This window comes from Pipistrellus kuhlii, unplaced genomic scaffold (assembly GCF_014108245.1).
Source record: "Pipistrellus kuhlii isolate mPipKuh1 unplaced genomic scaffold, mPipKuh1.p scaffold_m20_p_1, whole genome shotgun sequence".
NCBI lineage: Eukaryota > Metazoa > Chordata > Mammalia > Chiroptera > Vespertilionidae > Pipistrellus > Pipistrellus kuhlii.
The window spans coordinates 164,522,286-164,549,368 of record NW_023425404.1 but is presented as its reverse complement, the minus strand read 5'-3'; the positions used below and the strand labels follow the sequence as shown (position 1 = coordinate 164,549,368).

The 27,083-nt window shown below is 41.2% G+C and overlaps 1 protein-coding gene across 17 annotated transcripts in view; it reads left to right on the top strand.

Moving 5' to 3' along the window:
- Positions 1-2,719: 2,719 nt before the first annotated feature.
- Positions 2,720-27,083, top strand: part of ADGRL3 (adhesion G protein-coupled receptor L3) — a 762,953-nt gene continuing 738,589 nt past the window's right edge. For 5 of the 17 annotated variants that reach the window (XM_036415185.2, XM_045572097.1, XM_036415195.2 and 2 more), the window contains exon 1: positions 2,724-2,836. The gene's annotated coding sequence lies outside the window, so the exon portion shown is untranslated. Of the gene's footprint in view, positions 2,837-27,083 lie in introns of all 17 variants that reach the window. The other 12 variants (XM_045572137.1, XM_045572117.1, XM_045572120.1 and 9 more) reach the window with 4 other exon arrangements.

The window sequence follows — 27,083 nt, the reverse complement described above, 5'->3', positions numbered from 1 at the left end:
TACAGAGTAATATGATGTTATAGAGATGATTCTGTAATCTGAGGAGGCATGCAACTATTTCAAGAAAAAGGTAGAATGAAATAGGTGGTTATTGTAGAGATACCACCAGAGTGCTATGGGAGAGGTGATGATTTTAATTGGGGCGGATGAGAAAGGCTTTTGGGAGCGCTTGGCACTGGGATTGAGTCCTGAAGAGTGAATGGGATTTTGATAGTCACTTGCATTATGTATGGTCTGTGAATTCCAATGAAGTTTTAGGTTCTTCAGATATGCTGCAGTTACCTCCCTAAAAGCTCTGGAAGGGTATTAGATCATTCAATATATATATCTATATCTATCTATCTATCTATCTATCTATATATATATATATTGATATATATATATATATATTGATATATATATAAATTCCAATACAACTTGGATATGTGCTTGTTGTATGCACATACTAAATCTTAGTTTCTCTCCATAATCACACCATGAACTAGAATTTACTGCGATAGAAAGTAATACCTTAGCCATTTCAAACCATAACATTTTAGGTCAGGAAAAGCCCTAGAAATTACCTTTCATTTCCAAAGAAGGGACACAAAGACGTTTAGTCACTGACTTTCGGCAGACTTCTTCCATCGGAAGGCATTACTTTGGAGTTGGCACCTTTCAAGGTCCATTATGATAATTTTTGGTGATACTGTCAAAGAAAATCATGAAATCCCTACACTGGATTATCAGAGAAGGACACTTTACACTCTGCCAGGAACTTGCACGTTGGGATAAGTTTGAAGGAACGTAAAAATGGACCAAAGGCAGAAAAACGCTTGGGGACTAGGCACTTGCCTAATGAAAAAATATGGAATAACCTGCACCAGGAAAAAAGAGACACCACCGGGGCAGTCTTTCCAATCCGATGTCCTTTCCTCACCTGGGGTGGAGCAGAGGCGGAGGAGAAGAGAGGGAAATGGTGATGGAGAGGGAGAGGGGGAGGAGAGGGCCCCAGGGAGGTGGGGGAGAGATAAGAGAGATGCCTCCACACCGCCAGGAGAGGTACCCTTTGTCTGACAAACCCTGAAAGGGAAGCCTCCAGCAGCAGCAGCAGCAGCCCTCCCGCTCCCACTTCCTAGCGTTCGCCGAGCTGCTAGGTGGAGCCCGCGCGGCGGCAGAGCTCCAGCCCACTCCAGCTCCGGGTTTTGCCTGCCACCCACCCCCGTTCCCCCAGCGCGAGCCCCCTCCCCGGCTCCGGGCGCTCTCCGCGCTCGCCCGCCCGCCCGCCCGCCCGCCCGCGGCTCATTCCGGCCTCGGCTCCGGCCCCGGCTGCACCGCCGCGCGCTGGCTGCACCGTCCCGGCGAGTCCGCGCCCCGGCCGGCTTTCGGAGCGTAGCCCGCCCGCCCGCTCGGCACCGTTCGCCCCCGGTCCCCGGAGCGGGGATGCAGATGCTGCCGCTGGCCCGGGTGGACACCACCGCCACCGCCGCCGCCGCCGCCGCCGGCTCTCCCCGGACCGCTCGCTGCCTCGGCTCCCGCAGCGGCCGCCGCCGCCGCCGCCTGTGACCGCCCCCTCCCCTTCCTTTCTTCTCTCGCCGCCGTCCTCGCTCCGGCGGCGCGCGCGCACGGGGTGCCCGGGGGGCTCGGGCAGGAGCCCCCGCGCGCGTGTGTGCGGGTGCGTGTGCGTGTCCGGAGCGCCGGAGCCCGGCTCGTCCTCCCCGCGGAGTCCGAGGATAGAAAGAGCGGAGAGGCGGCGGCGGCGCGGAGCCCGGGACCGCGCCATGGAGCGCCCACATGCCCGCAGCTGTCCGGCCCGCCCGGCGGCGAGCTAATCGGCCGCCAACCCCCCCGCCTCCCCGGGCTCGGGGCTCCGCTGCCCCCGGGACGCAGCCCTCGGAGGCCAGGCGCCCGCGCCGCCCGCGCGCCCCCGCCGCGCCCCCGGGAAGGAGTTTGCGCGGCGCTCGCCCCGGCGCCTGACGCAGGTTGCGGGAGCGAAGGGAGACCCTCGGCGGGGAGAGAGCCTCGCGCGGAGGAGGAAGAAGAAGAGGAGGAGGAGGAGGACGGTGAGCCGGAGAAGCCACCCTCGGCCCTCTCGGCGCCCACTGCCTACCCACCCCATCGCGCCCGCTCCCAGACCGGAGGGGGAGGACGAGGAGGAGGAGGAAGAAGAAGAAGAAGAAAGAGAAGGGGGTGGGGTGGGAGAACGGGATGTAAAGATCGGCCGGGCGCGGGGGATGGTGGAAGATTTTTGGTCTCTTCGGCAGCGTCTTTTCCGAAGCGGCGGCGGCGGCGGCGGGAGGTGGAGGAGCAGCTCCGGCGGGCGGAGAAGCGGCCCCGGCGGGTGGAGCAGCGGCCCCGGCGGCGGTGGCTGCCGCCTGTGAGTGAATGAATCGCTGCCGCCCGGCTCCCCCGGCTGCAGCGGGAGACGGAGCTCCTTGACTCCGAAGTTGTGCAACTGTGGACCGCGGGGGGCACCCGCACCCCCGTCTCCCCGGACCCGGCGTGTTGGCTCCCGGGCGCGTGCGGAGCCGGGACGCGTCCAGGAAAGACTAGCGTTTGGTGCCTCTTCTCCCCTCGCCCGCCGCCGCCCCGTCTCCGTTTTCCATGGCTGTGTAAGCCGAAGAAGGGGGGTAAGGAGAGACTTTTGTTGTTGTTGTTTCCTGGACTGGGGTGGCCACCCTCCCGCTGCCGCCTTCCCCGCGCCGGGTCAGCAGCCCCTGTGCGGAGCGCGGCGGGGCAGCGTCCTCGCCGGGCCGGGCGGCCGGGCTCCAGGGCCGGATGGTGGCCGCGGCGCCCGGCTGCAGGTTGTTGAGCAGCGGATGGGACGGACGATCGCGGGGACCTGCGGTTCCGGAAGGTAATTTATTCTTCTTTACTTCCTAACGGTGGTGGCCAGCGTCCGCGGGGCGGGCTGCCTGGGGTTGGGATGGGGGGGGGGGGTCGTGGGGGGTGCACGCACCCTCATTTTCCCATTCACACACTTGCATTTGCACACACACACACACATACACTTGCACACACACTCTCATCGGATTGCGATGCGGGGCGGGAAGGGAGTCTCTTGGCTGGTTGGTGGGAGCTGGGGTTTGGCACCGGGTTGAGGCTCTCCCAGCTCTTGGCGGCCAAGCGGGATGAAGGGTAGAGAGCAGACCCGGCGCCTTCGCAGTCCCAAACGCGGGGGAATAGGACCGATGTCCACCCCGGGGGGAATGTCCCCTCCTCTCTCACCCCGGTGGGTGTCATCCTCCGGAGGGGGCTGAACGCTGACCAGGGGGGCGGGCGCCTTCTCCCCGCCGGCCCGGAGCCGGCGGGAGGACTGACAGCCAGACGCCCGGTGAGGAGCGGGGCTCCGGGGCGGCGGGGACCGCGGTCCTCCCTGGGCACCTGCCTCGGAGCAGCATCCCTGGCTGGGCAGCAGGCTCCCGAGTCGCACCCCTGAGTCGTGGGGCTTTAGCCGTCTCCCCGCACCCCGCCCCTCCCCTCCGCTTCACGGCAGGCAGTTTGGTGTAGACGTGCTCGTCTGTCCAGGCTTTGTGAGGCGGTTCGGTTGGAGAAAGGAAAGATGCCACTTTCTCGGGTGTTGGGAGTTGGCACGGGTGTGTGAGGGGGGTATTGAAGGAATCCGGGTGGTGGGGGCTCCGGGGCGGGGTGGGGAGGGTATTGCTGGGTTACAGGTAGGACGGCGGGCGCCACGGAGCTTCTCTCGGGAGAAGGGGAGGCTCCAGCCTGCCTCACAGCGAGGGTGCCACTGCGCCCCGCCGCTGGAGTCTGGGGCTAAGCGTGCCAGCATCCCCCCCCAACCGCTCAGCAGGATAGGTGGGCGGGCGTGTGTGTGTGTTTCTGGGGGCGACCTCCCTGCAAGGGTGAGCTGGCGGCGGCGCGGCGGGTGTGCGTGCGTTTTCGTGCGCTCTGGGGATGGATGGCCCGGAGGTTTTTGCGGGGATGGCACAGAGCTGGATGCTACTTCAGCTGAGCTTGCTTATCAGAATCTCCTGGGATCCGCTTAACTGGAAAATCTGGTTTGAGGAGGAGGCCTCGGGGGTCGGTGGGGTGTGCGGGGAAGCCTCTCGGTGTCCCCCTGCCCCCTCTTTTCCGCCGGCGAGGAGCCCCTCCGCGGGAGGCGGGAGGCGGGAGGCGTGCGGCGCGGGAGGGAGAGTCCCTGGTGCAGCGCGTATCGCACCCCAGACCGGTCCTGATGAGGGAGGACGGGGGACCGTGTGGCCATCTCTCTGGCAGACTCGAGTTACGGAGCGAAGCTGGCACAACCCCCGGGGCCCCTGGAATTCTCTGGCCACTTTCCTCACTCCGATGGAAACATGTGCTGCTTTATTTATGGCCAGAGATATCCTAGCAATTATTGGGCGAACTCCAGCGGGTGAGCCACCCCCGGGTGTCTCCTCCCTGTGCCCGCCTGTGATGCTGCCTGCAGTCCTCAGAGCCCATGGTAAACAAGGGTGCAACAGTCTCCTTTCCAGCAAACCCAGTGGTGTGAGTTGTGTTTACTTTCCTGGGTGGATTACTCATTAGGAAGTCTAAGTCTTCTTGCACCTCTGATTTTACATCCTTCCTGCCTGCCGGCTGCTGGGGAAATGAGGAGACGCATAGACTCGGGCAGGAAGAAAAAAAAAACACAAAAAACTGCCTTCTGTGTTTTGCTGTGAAGTAACTAGGCGGTCTGCTAATTTAGTGTCATACTGGGCTAGCAGAACTAGCTAAAGAATGCCATTTTAGAATCTGCAAAGACACGCTTCTTTAGTCATTTTTCACTTGGAGAATGTTCTTTATTTCCCTGTGAGATGAAGCAGAATGGAGCCAGTTCTCCCTGGTACATTTTTTCCATCTGTCATGATACTAAATTACCTGGAGTTCTTAGCACCCAGTTTGTACGCCGATTCCAGATAAGACTTGCCAGTTCTTTTATGGTATAACCCAAAGAGGTTTTCAGATAATTTGTGTGGGAGTTAAAAGGGTATTTTCATGGAAATATCTCTCAGCTTTGTTTCACACTATCTCTATCTTTTTTTTTTTTGGCCAAAGCAAGGGTTAACAATATACAAAGATCATCAGGGTTTTTTTTTTGTTTTTTTTTTATACTGCCTTTTAGTTTCAATAATTAAAAGATTAAATGCCTTAGTTGTAGATTAGCTCTGGCTGCTCCGATGTCTGTTGCAAATGGCTACGTTCTTATTTTGTTCTAAAAATGTAGCACTGCGAATGTAAAAGGGTACTTTGTTTCAAAGTACTATAATGTCTGCATTTCTTTCTTTTTAAGATCCTGACTTCTTGAAAAGCTTAGATTGCAAAAAAACAAAACATAAACAGAAAAGAATACAGAATCCCTGGTTTTGATGGTTATATTTTTATGTGTTATCCTTACCAGTGGTCACCTTAAAAAAAAAAAAAACTTAGAGAATTGTGATTCAATTCATGAGAATCCAGCGTTTTCATATTTGATTCATTTCTGGAGGGTGGGTGTTAAAGTCTTGAAACTTGCAAACATTTCTGAAGATGAAGGGATTCTTGTCCTCTCCTTTTAGGAGACCTAATTGCCACGATTCCAAGTCCATACATTGGAAGATTTGGTCAGGTCTGCTCTTTGTTTCCTAGCAGCATGTTCCCTGGCAGTCATACATTCCACAGGTCCTGATGTCATGAGGACTGTGCTTGTCCATGTATTGTGCTGTCTTTAGCTGGAGGTGAACATGTCAGTGCTGGGATGCCATTCCACAGCACTTCTTGATCACTAAATACCCAATAGCCTGCTCTGTCGGTGTACATGGGTAACTGGGCTATTTCTATGCACTTGGGGTACAAGAAGTGATTTGTATAAAGGTTTATGTGAACTCTCTAAATCTTTCAGATAGACATGTTAGCTTGCATAGGGCATCCCTGGCCTGAGGAGCGATAAGCCAACATGGGATTTGCATGATGGGTAAATGCTTTTTGACGTCTCATTTTAAGTTTCTTGATCTGATTATCCTTCAGGTGGAGAGCTCTCTCCTCAAAATAGGAGGGGAAGATGTTTTAGAAATGGTTGTCTTTATAATGATCTCCTTACATTTTGGAGATTTAAATATTCCTTTTCCCTGGGAACAACAGTGTGAGATTTACTGGCTCCAGCTACTGTGTCTGCCATTGTTTCTGGTAATGAGGCAACATTTGGATGAATCTGATTTATCTTTGATTCCTTGGTTCACTATAGCAAAGGAAATCCTAACTAGAAAATAGAAAGCTTATAAGGTCAAAAGGATTGAAGTTAGTCAAATAATATACACAATGCTAGACTGAATTGGTTTTCTGGTCTCATTTGGAGCACTTTAACCACTCTTTTAAACTGTCTTTGAAAAGGACTGCCAAGTAGGAGTGACAGTTACTATTAGAAGTGGGGCATTGTTGCCCAGAATTCAGGAAAACTGGTTGTGATTTTTGTATTTAAGAACAAAGAGTGATTTTGAGAAATGCTATGCAGCCTTAATTTAGCATGGTATGAATGGCTAGAGCAGTCAGACTTAAAGGAAGATGCTCTTTCCTCCAATTTTGCAAATGGCTATTTTCCCTTTGATTTCTTAGATTTGCATTACATTCAAAATATGCATTTGCTCACATTGACAGAAGCTGTATTGTAATTTAGCATTTGTTTGCCTTCAAGGACATATTTACGCTTTGATTACTATTGCATCTTTGTCTTTTTGTTTTATGCAAATGCATTTCTTTATGGAATATCCAATTTTATAATAAAATGTAAAACATTCAAATCTGAGTAAGGTCCTTCTGACATTTATTTCCCCTTTGTAGTGTGTGTGTGTGTGTGTGTGTATGTGTGTGTGTGTGTGTGTCTTGTTAGGGAGTCCTTCATCAGTGGGGAGAAAAATCCAGATTTTCCCCCTCATTGTGATTTTAATAATTGTTGTTTATTCATCAGTTTGAGAAAATAGGTAAGTATGTCTCTTCATATCAATTATAAGTTCTAAGATGTGTATATTTTCCCCAACCATTTGATGATACAGTATTACCCTGATCTGAGTGTCAATGTGGATTAAATGAACTCTACTACTGAATAGGTAGCAGGTGTACTCCCCCCTCCCAGAACTGTGATGTGTGTTTATGTATTCACAAATACAAAATATATTTAAAAACTGGCTGCCCTACTCTGAATTAATGAACTTCTCCACCGTTTTAGGGAGTGGGTGAAAGAAGAGAGTTCTTCCTATATTTGATCATGACAGATTCTATTGATCTTAATAACTTATGTCTTGTTGACACTGAAAATAAGAATTTAATGTTAAATTTCTGCGTAAGAATGACTACACATATTAGAAGGAGTTAATATTTGGTCCATATTATTCAAGAATTTAAATAGGCTGTTGTTGGTGGTAATCTTATTTATTATGAAAATTATTTCTGCGATGGAAAAATAAATCACCGAACTGAATATTTCTGGTAAACTTTTATGGCAATTATTTTGTAGAGCAGATTCCTCCTCTTCTCAGTTTGTGTTCTGGGGAAACCTGTGGGTCCCTAAGATGCTTTCAGGCCTGTCAGGAGAAAACATTGTCATAATAATGCTAAGATGTGATTGGCCTTTCACTCTCATACTTGAATAAGACAAGTGTATGGGGTGGGGGACTGGAGGGCTGGGGGTGGGGTTTCCAGAAGGGGTGTGTGTGTGTGTGTGTGTGTGTGTGTGTGTGTGTGGTTAGAGAGTTGTTCATCAGTGCAGAGAAAAATCCAGATAATGTTACGATATCATTGCTCTGATGCCATATGACATGTATTTAAAAGTTCCCCCACTTTAACTATGAATGCATAAGTATTGATAGTTAAAACCAACATAATCCAAAGTTGTTTTAGGTCATTAGTTTTTAAACATATAATAGGTCTTGGGACCAGGGAGTCTGAGGAGCGTTCTAAGATCTGCCTCCTTGTACTCACAAGTCTCACCCCGTGTAACTGTATAAGAAGCCATCTGGAATGAGAAAACAAGTGGATGGTTCAGTTTTAAAAAGATACAAATAGGTTGGAGGTTTCATTAGTTGCCTGACATTTTCATTATTTTCTTCCCATCGTAGAAAGCTTGTCTTGAACTGTTTTGATCCCCAGTGGGTGAAACCCAAGCTTTAAAGCTGCCACATCTCCAGCCTGATATCCTGACAGTAGCAAAGCAGCTACTGGGAAAATTTCAAATTTAGGCCCCAGATCTTGAAATCCTGATATCTGGAAAGGCAGAATGGTGTGGTGGTGAAGAGAAGGTTCTCTGGGGTGTGTTTGCTTATGTTTGATAAGTTATTTGACTTTGTGCAATATACCAGATCTCTCTATGCCTCAATTTCCTGATATGCTTTCATGGGTATAAAAGTTGTGCCTAATTCATAGGTTGTTGTGAAGATTTAATGGGAAGATATATGCAAAGTGCCCCAAAGGGTTCTGGGCACATAATACATAGGCCCCTATCTGCTGCTGTCATTAGTTTTATTATTATCATTATTATTTACTAGGTCTCATGAGAGCTCCAAGAAGCATTAATCAACTCCTCCTGGGACTCAGATAACGTGGTTATGTTTTGCCTCATTGCTTTGGAGCATCATTTAAAACATTATTACATTTAAAAATTTCCAATAAAATATATTCTTGGCTTTATTTTTACCTTCCCACTTTAAAAATAAGGAGTTGGTGGGATTTTTTTTTTTTTAATACTATGAATTAATAAAATACCTTCCATAACTTGGGCCAAGTTTGAAGTTCGGTAGAGTATGAATGCCCAATTAAAACTAGATTTCAAAGACTCTAATTGAATATTTATGTATCATGGGAATTATTAGGGAGGAAATCACTTTTCTAAAATGATATCAAGACAACCCACTATACTCTTAGTCTGCTAATCACTATCGATGCATCACAACAGGCCATTTTCAGGGAGAAGGCCCCATGGGGTAATTATATACTGTGGCCCAGTTTATTTGTGAGGGGTAATAATGAATAACAGAATAACAGAATCTCCACACAGAGATTAGTTTTACTAGAATCTTAATGTTAAAAGGGAACTGTAATACTTCTGAATGGGACTTTGACATCTATTTGAAAATTTCTATATATATATTTATAAATTATATATTTGAGTATATTCACGACTAGATATTTCCCATATCCCTGCCACAATTAAGTACCCCAGCACTTGTCTTTTCCAGCTCTTTGGTTAATTCTGATTGACAGTTGTAAAAATAAAATTATACTCTTTAGATGGGCATTGCTGGGTGTTGTCTCTAGTTATGAACTTTTCAGAAATGGCCTTTGGAATGAGAAACAATCCTAATTCCATAACTCTCTAATTCTTTTGTTTTTGTCCATAAATAAAGATAATGGCATCTTCTTTGCTTGTTTGGGGTGAGGAATAGGAAATAAATAGAAATGTACCTGATAGATTGAGCATTTAATGAATGGAACCTGTTATTAATAATCACAGTATTATTAGAAATGTCCTAAACTGTCATTATTTAAAAAATAGCTAAGTCAAATATTATTTTAATTGAAGAGTTCTTGATGAGCCAAGAAAATTAATAGCATTTTCTTAAACAGCTGCGAAAGGTTTTATGTCTTTTTGTCTTTTCCAATTTCCTTTTTTTAAATCTTAAGTACCTATGTCTGAGCTATTAATCTTAAAAACGTTATGCTCTGCTACTTATTCCCCACCAAAAATCATAATCCTGACAGAAAAATATTTTTGACAGCCACCAAGTATCATGCCTGAAGATTGACTTAAGTCACATATAAAATGAAAGTAGCAATTTAACTTTAGACATTTTAAACTAAACTCCTGATCATCTTTTCTCATGGCATCAGTAGCTCTTTAAGTTTGAACTGCATCAGAATTTTATACAATATCATCACTAAATCAAGTCATCATAAACTTTTAAGACTTAAGGATATTCCAAATTCATATCTTCATCAGAATGTTATAAATGCAGATGAACCCTTAAAATTCAGGCCCCAGAGTTGCTTTAAAAGCATACAGGTAGGGACATGGTGATAAATACATATGTATTTCAGAATTCACTTCTGTATTTCAGTGACAATTGCCAATTGAGACGTTCCTGAAATGTGTGACTTTTACCTATTATTACCCAGCGTTTCTGTTAAAATGGAAAGTGTACAACATGGTAGGTGGTAAAAATGAATGAAAACATAAGCTGCACATTGGACAGCTGACTTGCTAAGTTGTACCAGACTTAAGTGTTTTAAAGTATAATCCAAGAAAATGAAAGTCAAGTAGAAAGGATACCCCCTTCTGTTTGATCAGTTTGTGTTGGTGTTTATACGTCCCACAGAGGCAGAGTGTGTTACTATTCAGTACAGCCCTAGCAGCTCCACAGTAGCCTGAGCCTGTGAGAATAGGGGAGAGACTCAAGCCCAGTTTTTGATGTTCTGCATGGGTGGGTAACCTGAATACTAAAATGCATTCCATTGATAGCTGACCCTGGAAGAAGTTTTCAACAGTCTCCAGTTTTGTTTTGGTTTGGTTTCTTTCCTCTTTTCCTTTCCTCAGAACTCTTCCAAATTCTGTTGGGTAAGAGGAATTGGTCCTGATGGGCATCTTTTGTATGAGATTTTGTGTCCAGCTTGAATGAAAGGGCTCAACTGGTTTACATTGATATCTTTTTGTTTTTTCAATTTTTTAGTGTGTTTGATTTGTCAATGGCGGATGGTGGATGGCTGAATCTTGACTCAGAATACTGATCGTGACTTCAGGAGGAGGACAAAGAATCCATTGAGAAGTAGTTTTGTGTTAACATGAGGCATGTGTATATCTAGACTTTCTTTTTTTTATATTGACTTTAACTGTTGAATCTGTCAAGTTTTAATCATATTATTAACTGAAGTTGACTCTAGAAGAAGGCATAAGGCAATTGTTTTCTTTTAAAATAATACACAATAATTTAAAAAAATTTTAGGCACTTTCAATAGTTAATTTTACTTCAATTTTAAATATTTTTCATGCATGACAGTTAAATATTATTTTACTGTCACTCCAAAATGCTGCAATATTTTAGTTATATGGATTTCAATTTATAAGATTTGGTAGATTGGGGGTAATTCACTGTTCCTCTTTTACTTGCAAAGACAATCACAACTATCTTTAGGCCAAGTGATCAATTTATTGGGAGGTTATTATTTTTCTTACCTAAAGAAGCTTGGTGAATGATAGAGGTTTCTCTAGGCATCAAAAATAAAAATATCGACTACCACTAGGATTCTGCTCCAGTTGCATGTTCCAACCCACTTTTCCTTCCCTCTGCCTACTAGATTCTTTCCCTTTCATCATTGTCTGAATTAGGTACCCAGTTTTAGATCCATCTATTATCACCAGCTTATTGGAGTGGGTGAAGATATTGCAATTCCTCTTTGCATGGACAAACAGCTTGAAGAAGGAAAGGTTCAGTTAATAGAGGGATCTCGTACACAGAAAAAGGCAGAGGGGTTGGTAAAACTTCAATGTCCACTACAATAATCCTTTGTTAACTGAGACAGATGAGGCGTTGGAGAATTGGTTAGGTAGGAAAACCATTACAAATGGGTTTACTCTTTTCTTGTAAGCAGTCAAGATCCTGTGATTTTTGAAAATGTTTTCTTACTCAGTTGACCCAAAAAATCCAACAAAAACATGCAAAACAAGGGATTCAAATCTTTAGGTTCAAAAACACCTAAGGAACTGCCCATGTTATCAAGGAGGCAGTGCATATCTGAAAAGCCAAGAAATATTTGGAAGATGTCATTATATAACAACATATATCATTCCATCACACAATGTTGGGGTTTCCATTGTACAATGGACACTGGACACCGGGTTGGTGGTGCACAGAGTGCTGCATTTTTGCTACTCTTGCCAAAAAAGGCAGGGAGTAATGCTAGTCTGACAGGTTTAAATGTGGATTATTTAGGCATTGAGTACTTCCAGGTGAATAAAGCCCCTGAGATATGCCGTTGGCTGTAGAGCTCATGTTTTAATTAAATCGTGTGTGAGTTCCACTGGCCAATTTATGATGATGCTTGATGGAAAGGAGCAACCAGAAGTGGAGGTTGCACAAAAGAAAAAGCTATCCCAGATGAAACTAAAGAAACAGAAACTTATTGAATAAAAATAAATGCAGCATAAAATAAATGCGGATAGAAGTAAATGCAGGAAAAAAAAAATAGATTTGTTGGTATGAATCTACCTATCTGAGATATCTTTTATTCCTGCTAGTGTGCTTGTTATATCATGCTACTGATGGGCTTATGTATTTGTTCAAATTAATCTATGTTTAGAGACAAAATATTCAAAAATACAACAAGTAGGGTATTTTAAATAATTGAGTTTGGATAATTTTATTAGTTATCTAAAGAATCCAATGAAAACATACTTCCATCTATCTAGTAATAGTGTTGATCAAATGGCAGACTTCTAATATGGATCCATTATTACAAAATCTAGAGTCTGGGTAGTGTTTCATGCTGACACTTGACTAGTTGAAGTGAAATGGTGTTTTAGAGATGTTATTTGTATAAGTTGGGAAATCTCCAGAATTTATTTTTTATTACTCAAAAAATTGTGTTGACTTTTTGTTTTTATTTGTGAGTGCCAACCCAATATAAAAAGTAACATATGATATAATTTGGTGAATTTTCAAAGGTTAGAACTCCCATGTATCTCCCTTGCAAATCCTTGAAAAAGAAGGAGCACTAAAAATTAGAAGGCTGTCAACATTGTACTTTCATGATTTGGCATTATTAAGCAAACGTTGTGAGTATTTCCTTTTTTAGGTGCATTTGATTAAATGTGTGATCTTATCTTGGTGAAATAGCCTGCTGGTCCACCGACAGTAGTGTTCAGAAATGAAATTTGCTGAGAGCCTCTGAGCAGACATTTATTCAAGGAGACCTTTCTTGAATAATGGATGACAGTGAGATTGCAATGCTATGTGTGTGTGTTTTATTCTTTGAATATAGGGGTGTTGAGATAGAGCAGCAACAACAAAATGTAATGGGATATCAAAGAAAACATTGGGTTCATAAATGAGAACTTAGCCTATTTTATTACAAATGAATGATCAATCCGTAAGAGGGACTCATAGTATCAATGTCAGAGGATGGTATGCTAGTCCATCTGTTTTGTGTCAATAATCTTTCTGTGTTATTTCCTATCCTGCTACCCTCCCTTAGCTTGGTAGATATTACTCTGGAGTTCTTGCTGCTATCCCAGTGTATATCGTTTACGCAGCTCTTGATTCCACTTGGGTGCTACTAATAGATTAGATTCCCATTCATTCTTCTCCATGCAACTTATTCTAGTTGAATGATCATAAATCAGTATCTTTTATTTCTGATTGTAGTAGTGCTCATGTTCAATAATTGTGAAATAGAGATACTAAAGCAAAACAGAAATCATCCAATCTATATACGTATAAAAGCCTAAGAGACTGAATGACCAGCTGACTGATTGCTATGATGTGGACTGACCACCAGGAGGCAGGTGCTCCATGCAAGAGCTGCCCCCTGGTGGTCAGTGTGCTCCCACAGTGGGAGTGCTGCTTAGGTGAGTGAAGGTTGCCAGAGGCAGTACTCATGGCTGGTGAGCACCACTGTAGTGGCATGAGCCTCTCCAGAGCAGAACTGACTAAGTGCAAGCCCTTGGCAGGCCCAGTGGGGCCTGGATGAGTGGGAGCAGCAGGCTAGAGCAGCAGGCGGTGATGGACTGCAGGTTTTGGCCTGATACCCACAGGCCACACTGATGGACCCCATTGGTGCACGAATTCATGCACTGGGCCTCTAGTATATTATAATACAGTGGTACCTTGCATTGTTCACAGAAGTTATTTCACACATATTTTTAACTTGATTATCCATGTATTTTAGTCTGAAATATCTGTATTTTATGTGAGTTTGTCTTAGTGGAATTAAGGTAGAGGTATATACCCAGTTCTTATAATTCTCTTTTATTTCCCTATGCCATTATTTTTGAAAGCATCCTTTTTTAATATTGTAAAATATTTCATCATGTGGATATACTGTGATTTATTTAAGCTTTCTTTATTCATGCGAACTGTTGTATATTTTGCAAGGACAAGCTTGGCCTATTCTCTGGGGATTTCTGTAGCACAGATTCCTTGAAGTACAATTACTGGGACAGAGAGTAAATAATTAGTTTGACTTTAACTACTTGGGTACAGTGATTCCCATGCATCATTGTCCTCTGTGTATATCTGGTCCTCCTAACTTTTTGGAAATTTTAAAGAATGCTAACTCTCTGTTATGTATAGGTAGTAAAGATTAGTAACTTAATAATGGAGTGGCAGTTCTGAAGAATTACTTACTCATATATATATATCAATATATAAAAGCTGAGATCAGTAAAATAGTAGTAAAATGAAATTTGCTAGCTGTTAACATTTAAATAAGATGGTGTCTAATGTCTTTGAATTTAATGTAATATTAAAACAAAACTATACAATGAATCTGATTTATGAAGAATTAAGAAATCCACCATCCACTTTATGTCCTCATATACTTTCAAAATTAAGTCCTCTGCTCTGGAATGGACATCTTATCTCTTAAGTTCATCTAAAACATGAACTTAAAGTTCTTAACCGAAGCTCTTATGGAACAAGGAAATTGGTGGGCTTTGTTTGGGCAATCCTAAAATTTAAGTACAAAAGTAGGCATACATTGTCAGTAAACACATAATAATTGAAGGTTGTCTATAGAGTGAGAGGTCATAAAGAAAATGATCTAAACAGAACATTATGGCTTATAATTAGTAAATATGACTCAACTTTTGCTGAGTGTAAGTTTAGTTAGAGATCTACCCAGAGGAATATGAGTAAGGTACAAAATATGAGGTGTTTAGTTACTCATAAGTCAAATGGGAAAGAAAAACAGTAGGTGTATAATGTGACTTTTTTTTTTATCATTTCTACAATAATGAAGTACCAACTGTATTTGATTTTATTAGTTCATTCTTTGGCCAAAGAGACTAACAGTTATATTTTAAACAGCATCTTTATGACTTCTGCTTTCAATTATAAAGACATGTATTTAAGGTATATTTCCAGGATTCAGATTGGAAATCTATTCTTTTCTTTCTATATTTTCTTTAAATCTGCATCAGAACATATTTATAGGATAGTTTAATGCTTGATTGAGAAATGGGTGTATAACTGGATGGATGTGCTTTATGGACCTAGAAGAAACAACTGAATGTGAAAACAGTTTTTGAAGTTACTATTGCAAGATAAATTCAAGTGTCATTGAAAATTGCTCTGGACCTGCTTGTGAAATAATAAAGGTATGGAAGGCATCTTGAAAGGCACATACTTGCACACTCATTTCTTAAACATTTAAAAAATATTTTTTTACAATTTAAAAAGGTCCCTATTTGCTAATCAAGAGAAATAAAATTTCATTTATGCAAGATGAGTAATTTCTAGAAATCTGCTGTATAATTCTGTTGCTGTAGTTAACAGTATTGCATTATATAATCATAAATCTGTTAAAAGGGTAGATCTCATGTTAAATGTTCTTACCACCATAAAAATTAATGTTTCAAGAACTGTGGTAACTTGCCCAAAAGGACATGGTTGGTTTATAGCTTTTGCTGCCTTCTTGAAAGGAATTCCTGTCTTGCCCTTGAGGGTTCCCATTTCTGATTTCAGGCATGGCATTGTCACTAAATAGCTACATCACATTGATCATATGACTTCTTCAGTTTATTTTGTAACTAGGGCATAGGCCTTGGGGCTATTTCTCTCTAAAACAGCCATGAGATAAAACTCAATATAATAAAAGGATAAGACCCAACAGTGGAACTATTGGTCACTATGAGGCACACTGACCACCAGGGGCAGACTCTCAAAGCAGGCATGGCCCCCTGGTGGTCAGTGTGCTCCCACAGGAGGAGCTGAGCTCAAGTCTGAGCTAAGCACATCCCCTGAGGGCTCCCACTCTGCGAAAGAGACCACCTCCCCCACCCAAGTGCAAGAATTTCACTCATCAGGCCTCTAGTAAAATGATAAAGCTCATTATAGTAGAATACCTCTGCTTGAAAGTTTACTTTATCAAAAATCTTATTGGGCAGTGGATTTTATAACAAATATTCATATTACATCCTTGAAAAAGAGCTAATACACAGTACTGCCTGTGGTAATAGCATATTTTAACAAAATAAAATAGGTTAGACATTTCTTTTGGTGGAAGTTTAAAAATAAATTGACACTAAGTTATTTTACATTCTTTAAAAAAAACATTAATATTCTAGCCTGGCCAGCATGGTTCAGTGGTTGAGCATTGACCTATGAACCAGGAGGTCATGGTTCCATTCCTGGTCAGGGCATATGCCTGGATTGCAGGCTTGATCCCCAGTGGGGAGCATGCAGGAGGCAGCCGATCAATGATTGTCCCTCATCTGATTCTTGTTTTTTTCTCTCTCTCTCCCTCTCCCTTCCTTTCTGAAATAAATAAAAATACATTAAAAAAACATTGATATTCTAATAGTTTTCTCACATTTCTTTACATTATAGTTGTCTACTATTACACTTTAAAAAAATCTTCACCTGAGGATATGTTTTTGTTGATGAGAGAGAGAAGGGGGGGCGGGAGAGAGAGAAAGAGAGAGAGAGAGAGCGAGCAATATTGATGTGAGATAGGAACATCTATTGGTTTCCTCCTTATTCTTCCTGAACAAGGATCTTACCCTGGTATAATGCCCTGACCAGGAATTGAGCCCGCAGACTTTTGTGTAAGAGATGATGCTGCAATTAACAGCCATCCAGACAGGGTCTCTCCCTCCCTCCCTTCCTCTTTCTTTCACAGTGAATGATTATTTGATTTTATGTATTTTTCTTATAACATCTTTCTTTTCCTTATGTTTACAGATACAGTAATTCTATGTCCTGAGTTTTTGGTCCAGGGTACTGTTATCTTAGAACAAACAATTACAGTGTCTCTTCATTTATAAAGCAGAAGTGTGTACATTGAGTATTGAATATTCAGTTTTGTTCCCCCCACGGTTGAATTTACGTACATAAAATTATTACAAATTGTTTTTAGGTTTAAGGACTAACTTGCATTTACCTAATAATTCTACTTTAGATGGTTTTTACTGAAAGTAGTAAGAACAATGCAGAGAAATATAACATATAAAATAAAATCTATGTTATTGAGAAGCAAAGAGTAAAGTAGAAGGGAGCCTAAGCTCCCTCTCAGTATGACCCTGGAAAAGGGACTCAGCCTCTGCATGCCTCAGTTTCCTCGTGTGTAAACTGGGAATACAAATAACACTTACCTTTCAGAGTCACGTGAGGATGATCTGAGATAATGTACATAAATCATCTAGCACACTGATAGCTTTTGTTTGTGTTAATTTTTTAATCTGTTGCTGAAATAGTTATCTTCTCCCAAATGGGCCTCTAATTATTTTGCTTTTTCCTCTGCAGTTCACTAAAGATCAGCTTCATTTGATCATAGTGTATTTTTTATTTTTCATTCACTATGTACTTGTTAGCATCAAATGCCTGCAGGATGCTGGGGATATGGAGCATAGCATGGCAGAAAGAGCCTCTGATTTTATAGGAATTGCAAAATCATGGAAATAAAGAGATATCAAGCAGTGTATCATTAATTATTTAGTTAAATTTGTGGCAAGTGCTAAAAAGGTCAAATCCAGGATGCTATGAGAGTTATAGCAGCAGGATCAGACCTTGTCTGAGCTGGGGGTGAGAGGGATTTGGAAATTCATCCCAGATCAAATAACATTTGAACTGAGATGAGAAGGTTGAATAGGCAGCCCTCGAGAATGTGCTGGGTCACTGCTCCCTTCAAATTCTGTCATTGGAAGAGCTGATCCCAGTTGCAAGCACATTCTAGTCTGGGTTAATAGAGCTGAGTATAGGGAAGAAACTTGAGCATAGTTGCCTTGATTTGTCAATCAAGACAACGCATCTTCAGTTGTCATTTTACAGAGAAAGTAAGTATCAATATGTTTTAATATCAGTTTCCTGTTTGCAATATTAAATTTCAGAATTACCATAAAACTAGTGGCCAAGTGCACTAAATTCGTGCACATTAAAAGGGAATTAGAGGAAATATGTTAATATTGCTAGTTGCCCTTTCTCTATAATAGAATTGTCAGAAATGAAAGAAAATTAGTAAAATGTATATGAAAATCTTCCTCCTTTCAGAGTCTGGGGTGTACTGCAGGACCTAGAGTCAAGTCCCTGCCCACACTTTAAAAACAAAGGAGAACCAGACCCGACTGGCCCCACCCCTATTGGGTGAGACCCAGACCTAGCTGGCCTCACCCCTGTCAAGCCCTTCTGGGCAGGGGGCAGCCTTAGGTATACCATTCTGGTGCCCAGTGGGGGTGCCCAGCCTCCGATCTCCTGGCCCAACACTAGGGTGGAAGGGGGGTGTGGCCTGAAGCCGGCACTGGGTTAGGGGGTGCGACAAGAGGTCTCCAGGCCTGGTGTCAGGGGTGGGGAGCACAGCCTAAGGTCTCCTGCCCAGCTCCGCGGGACAGGGGTCATGGACTGAGGTCCCTTGCCTGGCCAGGTGCCATGCAGCCTCAGGTCCCTGCTGTTCCGTCAAGACATTACGGCGTCCCAGGTAATTTTCATATTCCTCTGCTATACAGATAGATAAACTATTAGCTGACCATAAAGAATGATCAGACACTGTACATCTAAGATGAGAAAATCCTTAATATCTATAAAGAGTGCTCCCTCAAAATGTATACGCACTTTGAATGATTATAAAGTCAGTGTTTATTAACACAGTTCATTTTCAAAATGTAAAAGAATCTACAGAAATGATTTCCTCCCTCCCCCCAATGCCTCTTTTCAAACTGGTGGCTGTTCTGATCCAGGCAAGGCTGATAACGGGAAGCAGTGGAATCGCAAACATCGGGAATCATTTCACTCAGTATTTGTGTGAATACTTCAACTCATCGACAGTTGCTGGTGTTGTACCATAAACTTTATCTTTTATGTAACACCATAAAAAGAAGTGTAGTGACACTTTATGGTAAATTTTCTTTGTTCAAAGCTTCACCTATGATTTCACATCAGTTAAGCCTGAAAAGGGGTGAAAATTAAGTGAGTTATCAGCAGCTCAGTTGTGTATACATTTTTTGGGGACACTCTCAATAAAGAAACCAAGACTTAGTCTTGGAGATATGTATCTTTGTTTGTGACGAGGAGGGAGTTTTGCTCTAGATTAGAAGATTGGTTTCTATTCATTCTTATTCTGACTTCTCCCCATCCTCATTAACTTTTTATGCACACTGTGTCTTCAGTCCTAGGAACTCTGTAGAAATGGAGAAGCTCTTTTAGGAATACTGTTTCTGAAGTTTGGCAGTGCTATCGTTGTGGCTTTCTACTTGTCAAAGGACAGTAGTAAAATGTCAGTCTGGGCCCTGGCACAGTCGCTCATTTGGTTAGAGCGTCGTCCCGACATGCCAAGCTTGCAGGTTTGATCGCAGATCAGGGCATCTACAAGAATTCACCACTGAATGCATAAATAAGTGGAACAACAAATCAGTGTTTCTCTCTCTTTTTCTTTGGTTAAGATAAATGTGGTATTTCCACCTGGTAGAGATATTAGACTTTGTCATCTTTCCACTGCTAGTATTAAGCTTATTATTTAAAATTTAGAAGGCTTTCCACAGCATGTCATAAACTGCTGATTCCATTGTTATGTAGAAGAAATCATTTAATATTAATAAAATAATGGTAGATTATGGTCTAGAAAAGGGATGATGTTTAAGTTTGAGGAAAAGGATGAGTAAGTGTGGTTTAAGAACATTGTCTTACTGGAATAACATTTTTACTAATATAGGAAAAATACTATAGTGAGAAGATAGTACATTTGAAATCAATCTTTTTTTTTTAATCAATTTATCAACAAATATTTTTTCATGCTTCCTATGCTAAAACTATTAAAATAAGTGTGATAGATATTAGAAAAGGGAAATACTGAGTTTTATGAGAACATTTGACTCAGAGATCTCAGACCTTCCAGATGAGAGGTTTTCTCATCCTGCTAAGCCCCAGAGGATATGTAGGAATTAGCCAAGGCCTCGAGTAAGAATGAGGTTGGCTCATGTGAGAAACTCAGAGAAGGTCCTAATAGTTAGAATGAAAGGATCGAAGGAGGCAGTGGCATGAAATTTGACTGGGAAAGTCAATGGGAGTCCAGGATTTGTAGTGCTTTATTTCGTAAATTATTTTGGACTTTATCTTAGGAGCAATGGGAAGTCATTAAAGGTTTTAAGCAGGGCAATAATAAGATCAGATTTTCATTTTACAAAGATTTTGGTAGCTGTTCTGTGTAGATGTAATTGGAGGAGGCATCGATTGGGGATGAGGAGAGACCAGTTAGATGAGTGCCCAAGATTCTGCCATGCCTCTTCTCAGCTGCAAAGTGTAGGATAGAGCCAGCCTCTTTCTGCCTTGGGTGGATTCATGTATAAAGAGGTTTGCATTCAATAATATCCTTTTTGACTCTGATATACTATGCTCTAATTTCATTAGAAAGACATGGAGGAGCTAAATGATAGTGATCATTGTTCAAATGACCTTATCTGAACTTGTTGTTTTTACTGATCTTCCTATTGATATACAGTTGTAATGCTGTATCCAATTGTATAATCAGGTTTATTTTATTTTTTATCTGAAAGTTAAAATTCATTCTTTGGAGACCTATAATATATGTAATTAGAGTTTATTATACATTTGTATTTCACTTTATTTTTTATTTTTGTAAGTCTCACCTGAGGATATATTATTATGATTTTAGAGAGAGAGAAAGGGAGAGGGAGAGAGAAGGAGAAACATTAATGTGAGAGAGAAACATTGATAGCGAATATTTGTATTTTAAATGCCCCATACAAATCCAACAGTCAGATGTTGGAACTACAATTAATTTGGTTAAGAGGATTCAAACTATAGTTCTTTCCTTTTGGCCAAAGTGACTTACTTATAAATTCTCATTGAAGTCATTTAAAGCAATTTCTATTTTCACAATATATGAAAAGAGAATAACACACATCTTAAAAGACTACAGTGCTCTTATTATCTGAGTGCCAGGTGCAAAAACGTTGATTATATATTATTTAAGAAATTCTAAGACATTTTACTTTTGTATCTGTCATTAGTAATTTAAATATTTTATCTTCCCTTTGTGTTCTGTCCTCTAATTCCTCGTAGCCCTTTGTTACTGTATATGTCTTTTATGGAATTATGACAGCCTGCCATGGCTCTTGATTATTTCTCTTGTTTTATACCTGTATGGAAATGTAAATTTATTGAAGGCTGATGCTGCTTTTACTCTTTTCATAACCTAGAGTACCAAGTTATGTAAATGAGGTTTGTGTTTTATGTTGATAGGTTTTTTTTTTAAGATGGCGTGTATAATATGTTAGATAAAGCATTGTACGTGAAATGCATTTTGTACCATTTATTTAATATATTTCTTTATTGATTTAAGAGAGGAAGGGAGAGAGAGAGAGAGAGAGAGAGAGAGAGAGAGAGAGAGAGAGAGAGAGAGAGGAGAAACATCAATGATGAGAGAGAATCATTGATTGGCTGCCTCTAGCATGGCCCCTACTGGGGTTTGAGCCCACAACCCAGCCATGTGCCCTTGGCCAGAATCGAACCTGGGACCCTTCAATCTGCCAGCTGACTATCTGCTGAGCCAAACCGGCTAGGACACATCTTGTATGATTAAAAAAATTAATAACACAGTTACTAATAACTTGGCTGTGTTCAAGAGATGGTAATTTAGGACATGAGCTTTAGAGTCAAATGAACTGGAGCCCAAATCTTGGAATTATTATGTAACACAAGTGTGACTTTTGGTAATTTTCAGAGTCTCAGTTTATTCTCTGTATCTGTGGGCTGATGATACCTACTTCATAATGGGGTTGTGAGAATTAAACTATTTCCTGTAATACAATGCACTGCCATAGTTTTGTTTTTTATTAATGAGATGAGAAAAACTAAGAGAGGAAAACAATGAATCAAGCCATTTCCTTTTTTCCTTTGCTCCCCAACTTTTTGTGAGATTGAAACCACATTTTATATCTGTTGCCTTCAGTCTTCATGGTCTTCCATTTGGAATCATTTTGTTATGTTACTTCACGTAAACCACGCTATCTTTTCTACCTCTGACATATTCTGAAAGGAATGATTATCTAACAATTTATGAGATACAAATGGAAGCCTGAACACTTACAGGCACTGTCAAATAAGGATGCAGAAATGCCTTTATTACTTACTAGAGGCCTTGTGCATGAATTTGTGCATGAGTGGGGTCTGGCAGGTCAGCCCTGATTGGGGCCAGGCTGGTGGGGGGGGAGGGGCCACCTGTTGTTCCGGTCATTCTGTTTGTTCCACCATTCTGGTTGCTGGACTTTTATATATGTAGATTCCTCATACATACATTCAATACACACACACACACACTGAGTTTCCAGATTATTATGACCACCCCATCAGTACTTTTGTTGGGCCACCTTTTGCCTTTAATACTGTGGTGATTCTTCTTGGCATTGACTCCATGAGATGTTGAAAGGTGATGCGAGGAATCTGACACCATGCCTGATGAATAGCACTGTCCAGTTTTGTGAGATTTGATGGTTGTGGAACCAGCTGCCTGATGGCTCTTTAAACTTCATCCCACAAATGCTCAATTGGATTGAGATGTGGGGATTGTGGGGGCCACCTAAGCAAGGTAAAGTCTCCCTCATGTTCTTGAAACCACTCCTGCACAATACAAGCACCGTGGCATGGCGCATTGTCTTGTTGGAAGGAGCCATCTCCATTGGGATACGCCATCAACATGATAGGATGAACTTGATCAGCAATATGCTTAGGTATGTTGTGCTGTTCAGACATTGTTCCACATGAATTAAAAGGCCCAAATCGTGCCAGGAAAACATGCCCCCAAACCATAACACTGCTCCCATTCGCTTGAAAGGTTGTACTCAAGTATGTGGGGTGCATGTTTTCATGCTGTTTCTGTGAAATTCTCTGCTATCTGCATAATGCAACTGGAAACGTGATTCATTGGACCACAAGACTTTTTCCCAATGCTCAACTGTCCAATCCTTTTGTTCCTGTATGAATTGGAGACATTTTATCTTAGTAACTGTAGACAGCAAAGGTGTTTGAACAGACTTTCGACTTCCATATCCCATATGATGCAGTGTATGGCTAATTTGTGTACAAACGTCAGGTAGTCATAATAATCTGGCCACTAGGTGTGTGTGTGTGTGTGTGTGTGTGTGTGTGTTTGTATGGTAATTGGTGGCTGCCCAGCCACCCAAGGCTACTCAATAATTTGTAAACCAGCACACACACACACACACACACACACACACACAAACACACACACTAGAGGCCCGGTGCATGAAAATTCATGCACTGGAGGGGGTATCCCTCAGCCCAGCCTGCCCCCTCTCACAGTTTGGGAGCCCTTAAGGGCAGAAGGTGACCTGGTGATCAGGGGAAGATGATGCCCATCACACCACTGCTGCTGTCACTTCTGGCAGCCCAAGCCTGGGCCAACCCTGGTTACCTGAGCATTGGGTGGCCCTGGGCGGCTGGGCAGCCACCATCTGAGACTTGCCTGCACCTTCGGCCAACCCTGGGCAGTTGGGGGCTGAGGGGACTGGACCACGCCATACACCTGCTGCCCCAGTGGGGCTGATGGGACTGGGCACTGCCATTTTGTGGCTTTGGGTGCTGCCATCTTTGAGGGCTGGTCAGTCAATTAGCATATTCCCTCCTTATTGGCTGTGGGCGCCACCATCTTTGCGATGGTGTGAGGGTCAATTAGTATATTCCCTCTTTATTAGATAGGATAATGAAGTATAATTTGTGTACTTAGTATTTCACCTCAGACATAGTCTTCTCTTTACCTAATGTGCATTACCCCTTAATCAACTATATTTAGGATTTGAAGAAAATTGCTTATTTGAAAAAAGACAATTGAAGAAAAACACAAAAAGTATGTTTCAGAGGATAGAGTATGAGCTCAGAGTCCTTTATCTTGAATAAATTTCTCTCATGTTGAATGGAGTTCAGTTTTACAAACATATGTGACACAAGGAGCAATATTAATTAGGTAATATTTAGCAAATTTATTGGCAATTTTAGAAAAAAAATACCATTTACATGCATAATAAACATGGCATAGTTTTGCTAACGATTTGGAAGCCAGGTGTTCTGAAAGCAGTTTCAGATGTGTGTGAACTAGGACTTGGTGCCCTTTGTGCTTGGCCTGTGTGAACTTGCTCTTCATACGTACAGATATACTCATGTAATATGATGTCAATATTTGTATCCTCTTGAAGAACTGCTACTGCAGTATAAGATAGTCTCTGTTCTCTAATTATAGTATGAAGAAGAGATACAATTTTAAACCTCTCTTGACAGCTGAAAGGGCTTTTTGAAAGAACATAAACACCCTTAAGTTATTGTTCTGGCTAACCAAACTTTACTTATAATCCTAACTTCTCTAACAGCGAGTTAGTAATTTTTCCATAGTTTTGAGCCTTTTATTGGAATTAACACTGCCATAATTAGTCTTATTTTCCCCCCCCCTGAATGTTGGTTTAAAAATTATTGTTAAACACAGCATGATATAGTTAAACATATTTTTAAAAAAACTTATTTTGAATGATTTTGGGTAATTGTAGCAAACCAGATGTTGCTAAATTCTTATTTAATTAGAGATAAAACATATTCTCAATATAGTTTTGTCTAGCTGTCAGATTAGACAAATGAATCCATTTCAATCAGCATGTTCCAAGTGAAAAAAAGGGAAGATAGAATAACATTTTTTTCTAGCTACATTTGTTGAAAATAACTATTCATCTTCTATGTGGTTAAAATCATGCTGCGCCAATTCTATCATAACGAGGATTGCAGAGAAGCCTTTTAGATTTTTTATTTTTATGAATTTTACTTGATTTTATCCTTCTGGAGGCATTGAATTAGATTCTACTTTTCATTTAGATTATAGGCCCATGTAGGTTTGTGCTAATCTTAAAGTATCTTGAAGCTACTTGGTGAGACACTATTGTGTAGTTTACTCTCCAAATATAACACTGTGCATAGTCAAGATTCTTTTTCCTCCCAAACCTGAAACCTGTCTTTATCTTTCTTTTAAATCTGTTGTCATTCATGGGGGAAATTTAAATATTAATATTTTATGCATCCCCCTGTTTTGTCCTATAGCATCAGCTAAGACAAACTGTTTTTCAGAGCTGTGCTTACTGGTCAGAAAATTGTGCATAACATAAAACACTAAAGGAAAACAAAACCCATAGTAGACAAACAACGTAAAATAAGGTATAAGGCCAGAATAATGTTAATTTCAAGCTCCATTAGAAATTCCAGTGAGAAGAATGGCAGGAAATCATGATAGGTACAGGGACTAAGTTGGTAAGGAATGAGTTTGCATATTCTAGTCTTCTTATTGTGCAGTCAAAAAAGGTGGAAAGGAAAACACACAACATAAAGTGAGTATTTCCTTTAATATAGTATCAACAACCGCACTTTTTTATAGTAATAAGAGTTTTGAATTTAAATAGTCTTAGGGGCCTCCAGTATTGTTATGTACAAGAGGTGTTATAAGGTGTTCAATATTATGGGTGTAAGTTTGGTTTTTTGTCCAGTGTATGGAAAGCTAGTAGGGAAAATGGTTAGCATAGCAGCAAACCACAATGAGCTGTGATAATTACCAGAGCTAATTGATTGTTCCAGTTTATGTGGATGTTTATCTAGGCTATTTACCGAGGTAATATAAGAAGTAAAGATCGAACTTGAAATTTTATTTCCACCTTTGAGAATAAATCCTAAGAATGAGTCTCAGATTTTTTTTTTTTTTTTTTTTTTTTTTAAGTCAGATTCTCTCTGTCATCTCAAGGTTTGTTTCATGTCCTCTTTAGAAAGCAAGTTTTGAAAAAGGTTTTAATTGGTGGATAGAACATTGGTTGGGAGCATTTCACAAAATTCTTTTTGGAAAGATATTAGACTGATAAGGAGAAGGGGGAAAATCATAGATATAGTTTTAGTTCCTCTTGCTTTTAACGTGGGATTTTGAGGAAAGAATAGAACACATGGATTGGCTCTCTGCACTGGTACAGATGGATACTACCTACAATGTGAGCAATGAGAAAAGAGTGATGCAAAATTGTCCTTTTATGGATTGATTCCTCATTGGCCTTCTTGCTTCAGTGACTCAATGAATTAAAAATAAAACAATACTCTTAGGTTCTTCTGGAGCACAGCGGTTTTTCAATGTAGGTGTGAAACCAGACTGGTGAGCAGTGATGTCACTCAAATGCACACTTGTTTTTAAGATTTATATGTCAGCATCGTGGGTGTTTTGCCCACACACTATGGGGTAACACATGTATTTGAGTTTTATTTATTTTTCTTAGTGTTGAAGGTGTGTGTCTCAGTATTCGTGACTTAGTGATTATCTGTGCAGAAGTGGTAGGTTGTTTTGAGTTGCCCTGTTATTCTGACCTTGTTTAGTTTCTGTCTGCCTCCCTATGCCTTGCGGAGAAATGACAATTTAGGGAGAAAGCTGTCAGCTTCCAAAATGCTAACAGATACCAGACTTGAGATGAGTGATTTGTGGTCATGGCCAAATATTACATTCAGAAATGTGAGTTCATAAAGTAATAGGTAAGTGTCTTTTAATTTGTTAACTTTTGTATTTTGATTTCCTGATGTATTGCTTACTTGGTCAATACTTTTCTACTCATGAAAATCTCTATTTTGGTAAGTGAGAACTTATTTTTAAAATTATACTTTAATTTTTTATTTCCCTGAAGTTAATGTTTGTGTATACTTGAGTAGGTCTCAAATTCAGATTAAATGAACTTTTTATATCTAATAAACTATCTTCATTATTATTTTTCTAGCTTTCAGAAAACTTTAAATGTACTTATTTTCAATAGCTGTAATTTTTTTTTTTTTTTTTTTTGGTTAGGCATAAATATCTAAACTGTATTTATAAGCCTTTATTTGGGTCTTTATTGACATTAAGATGTATGCCACAGAAAT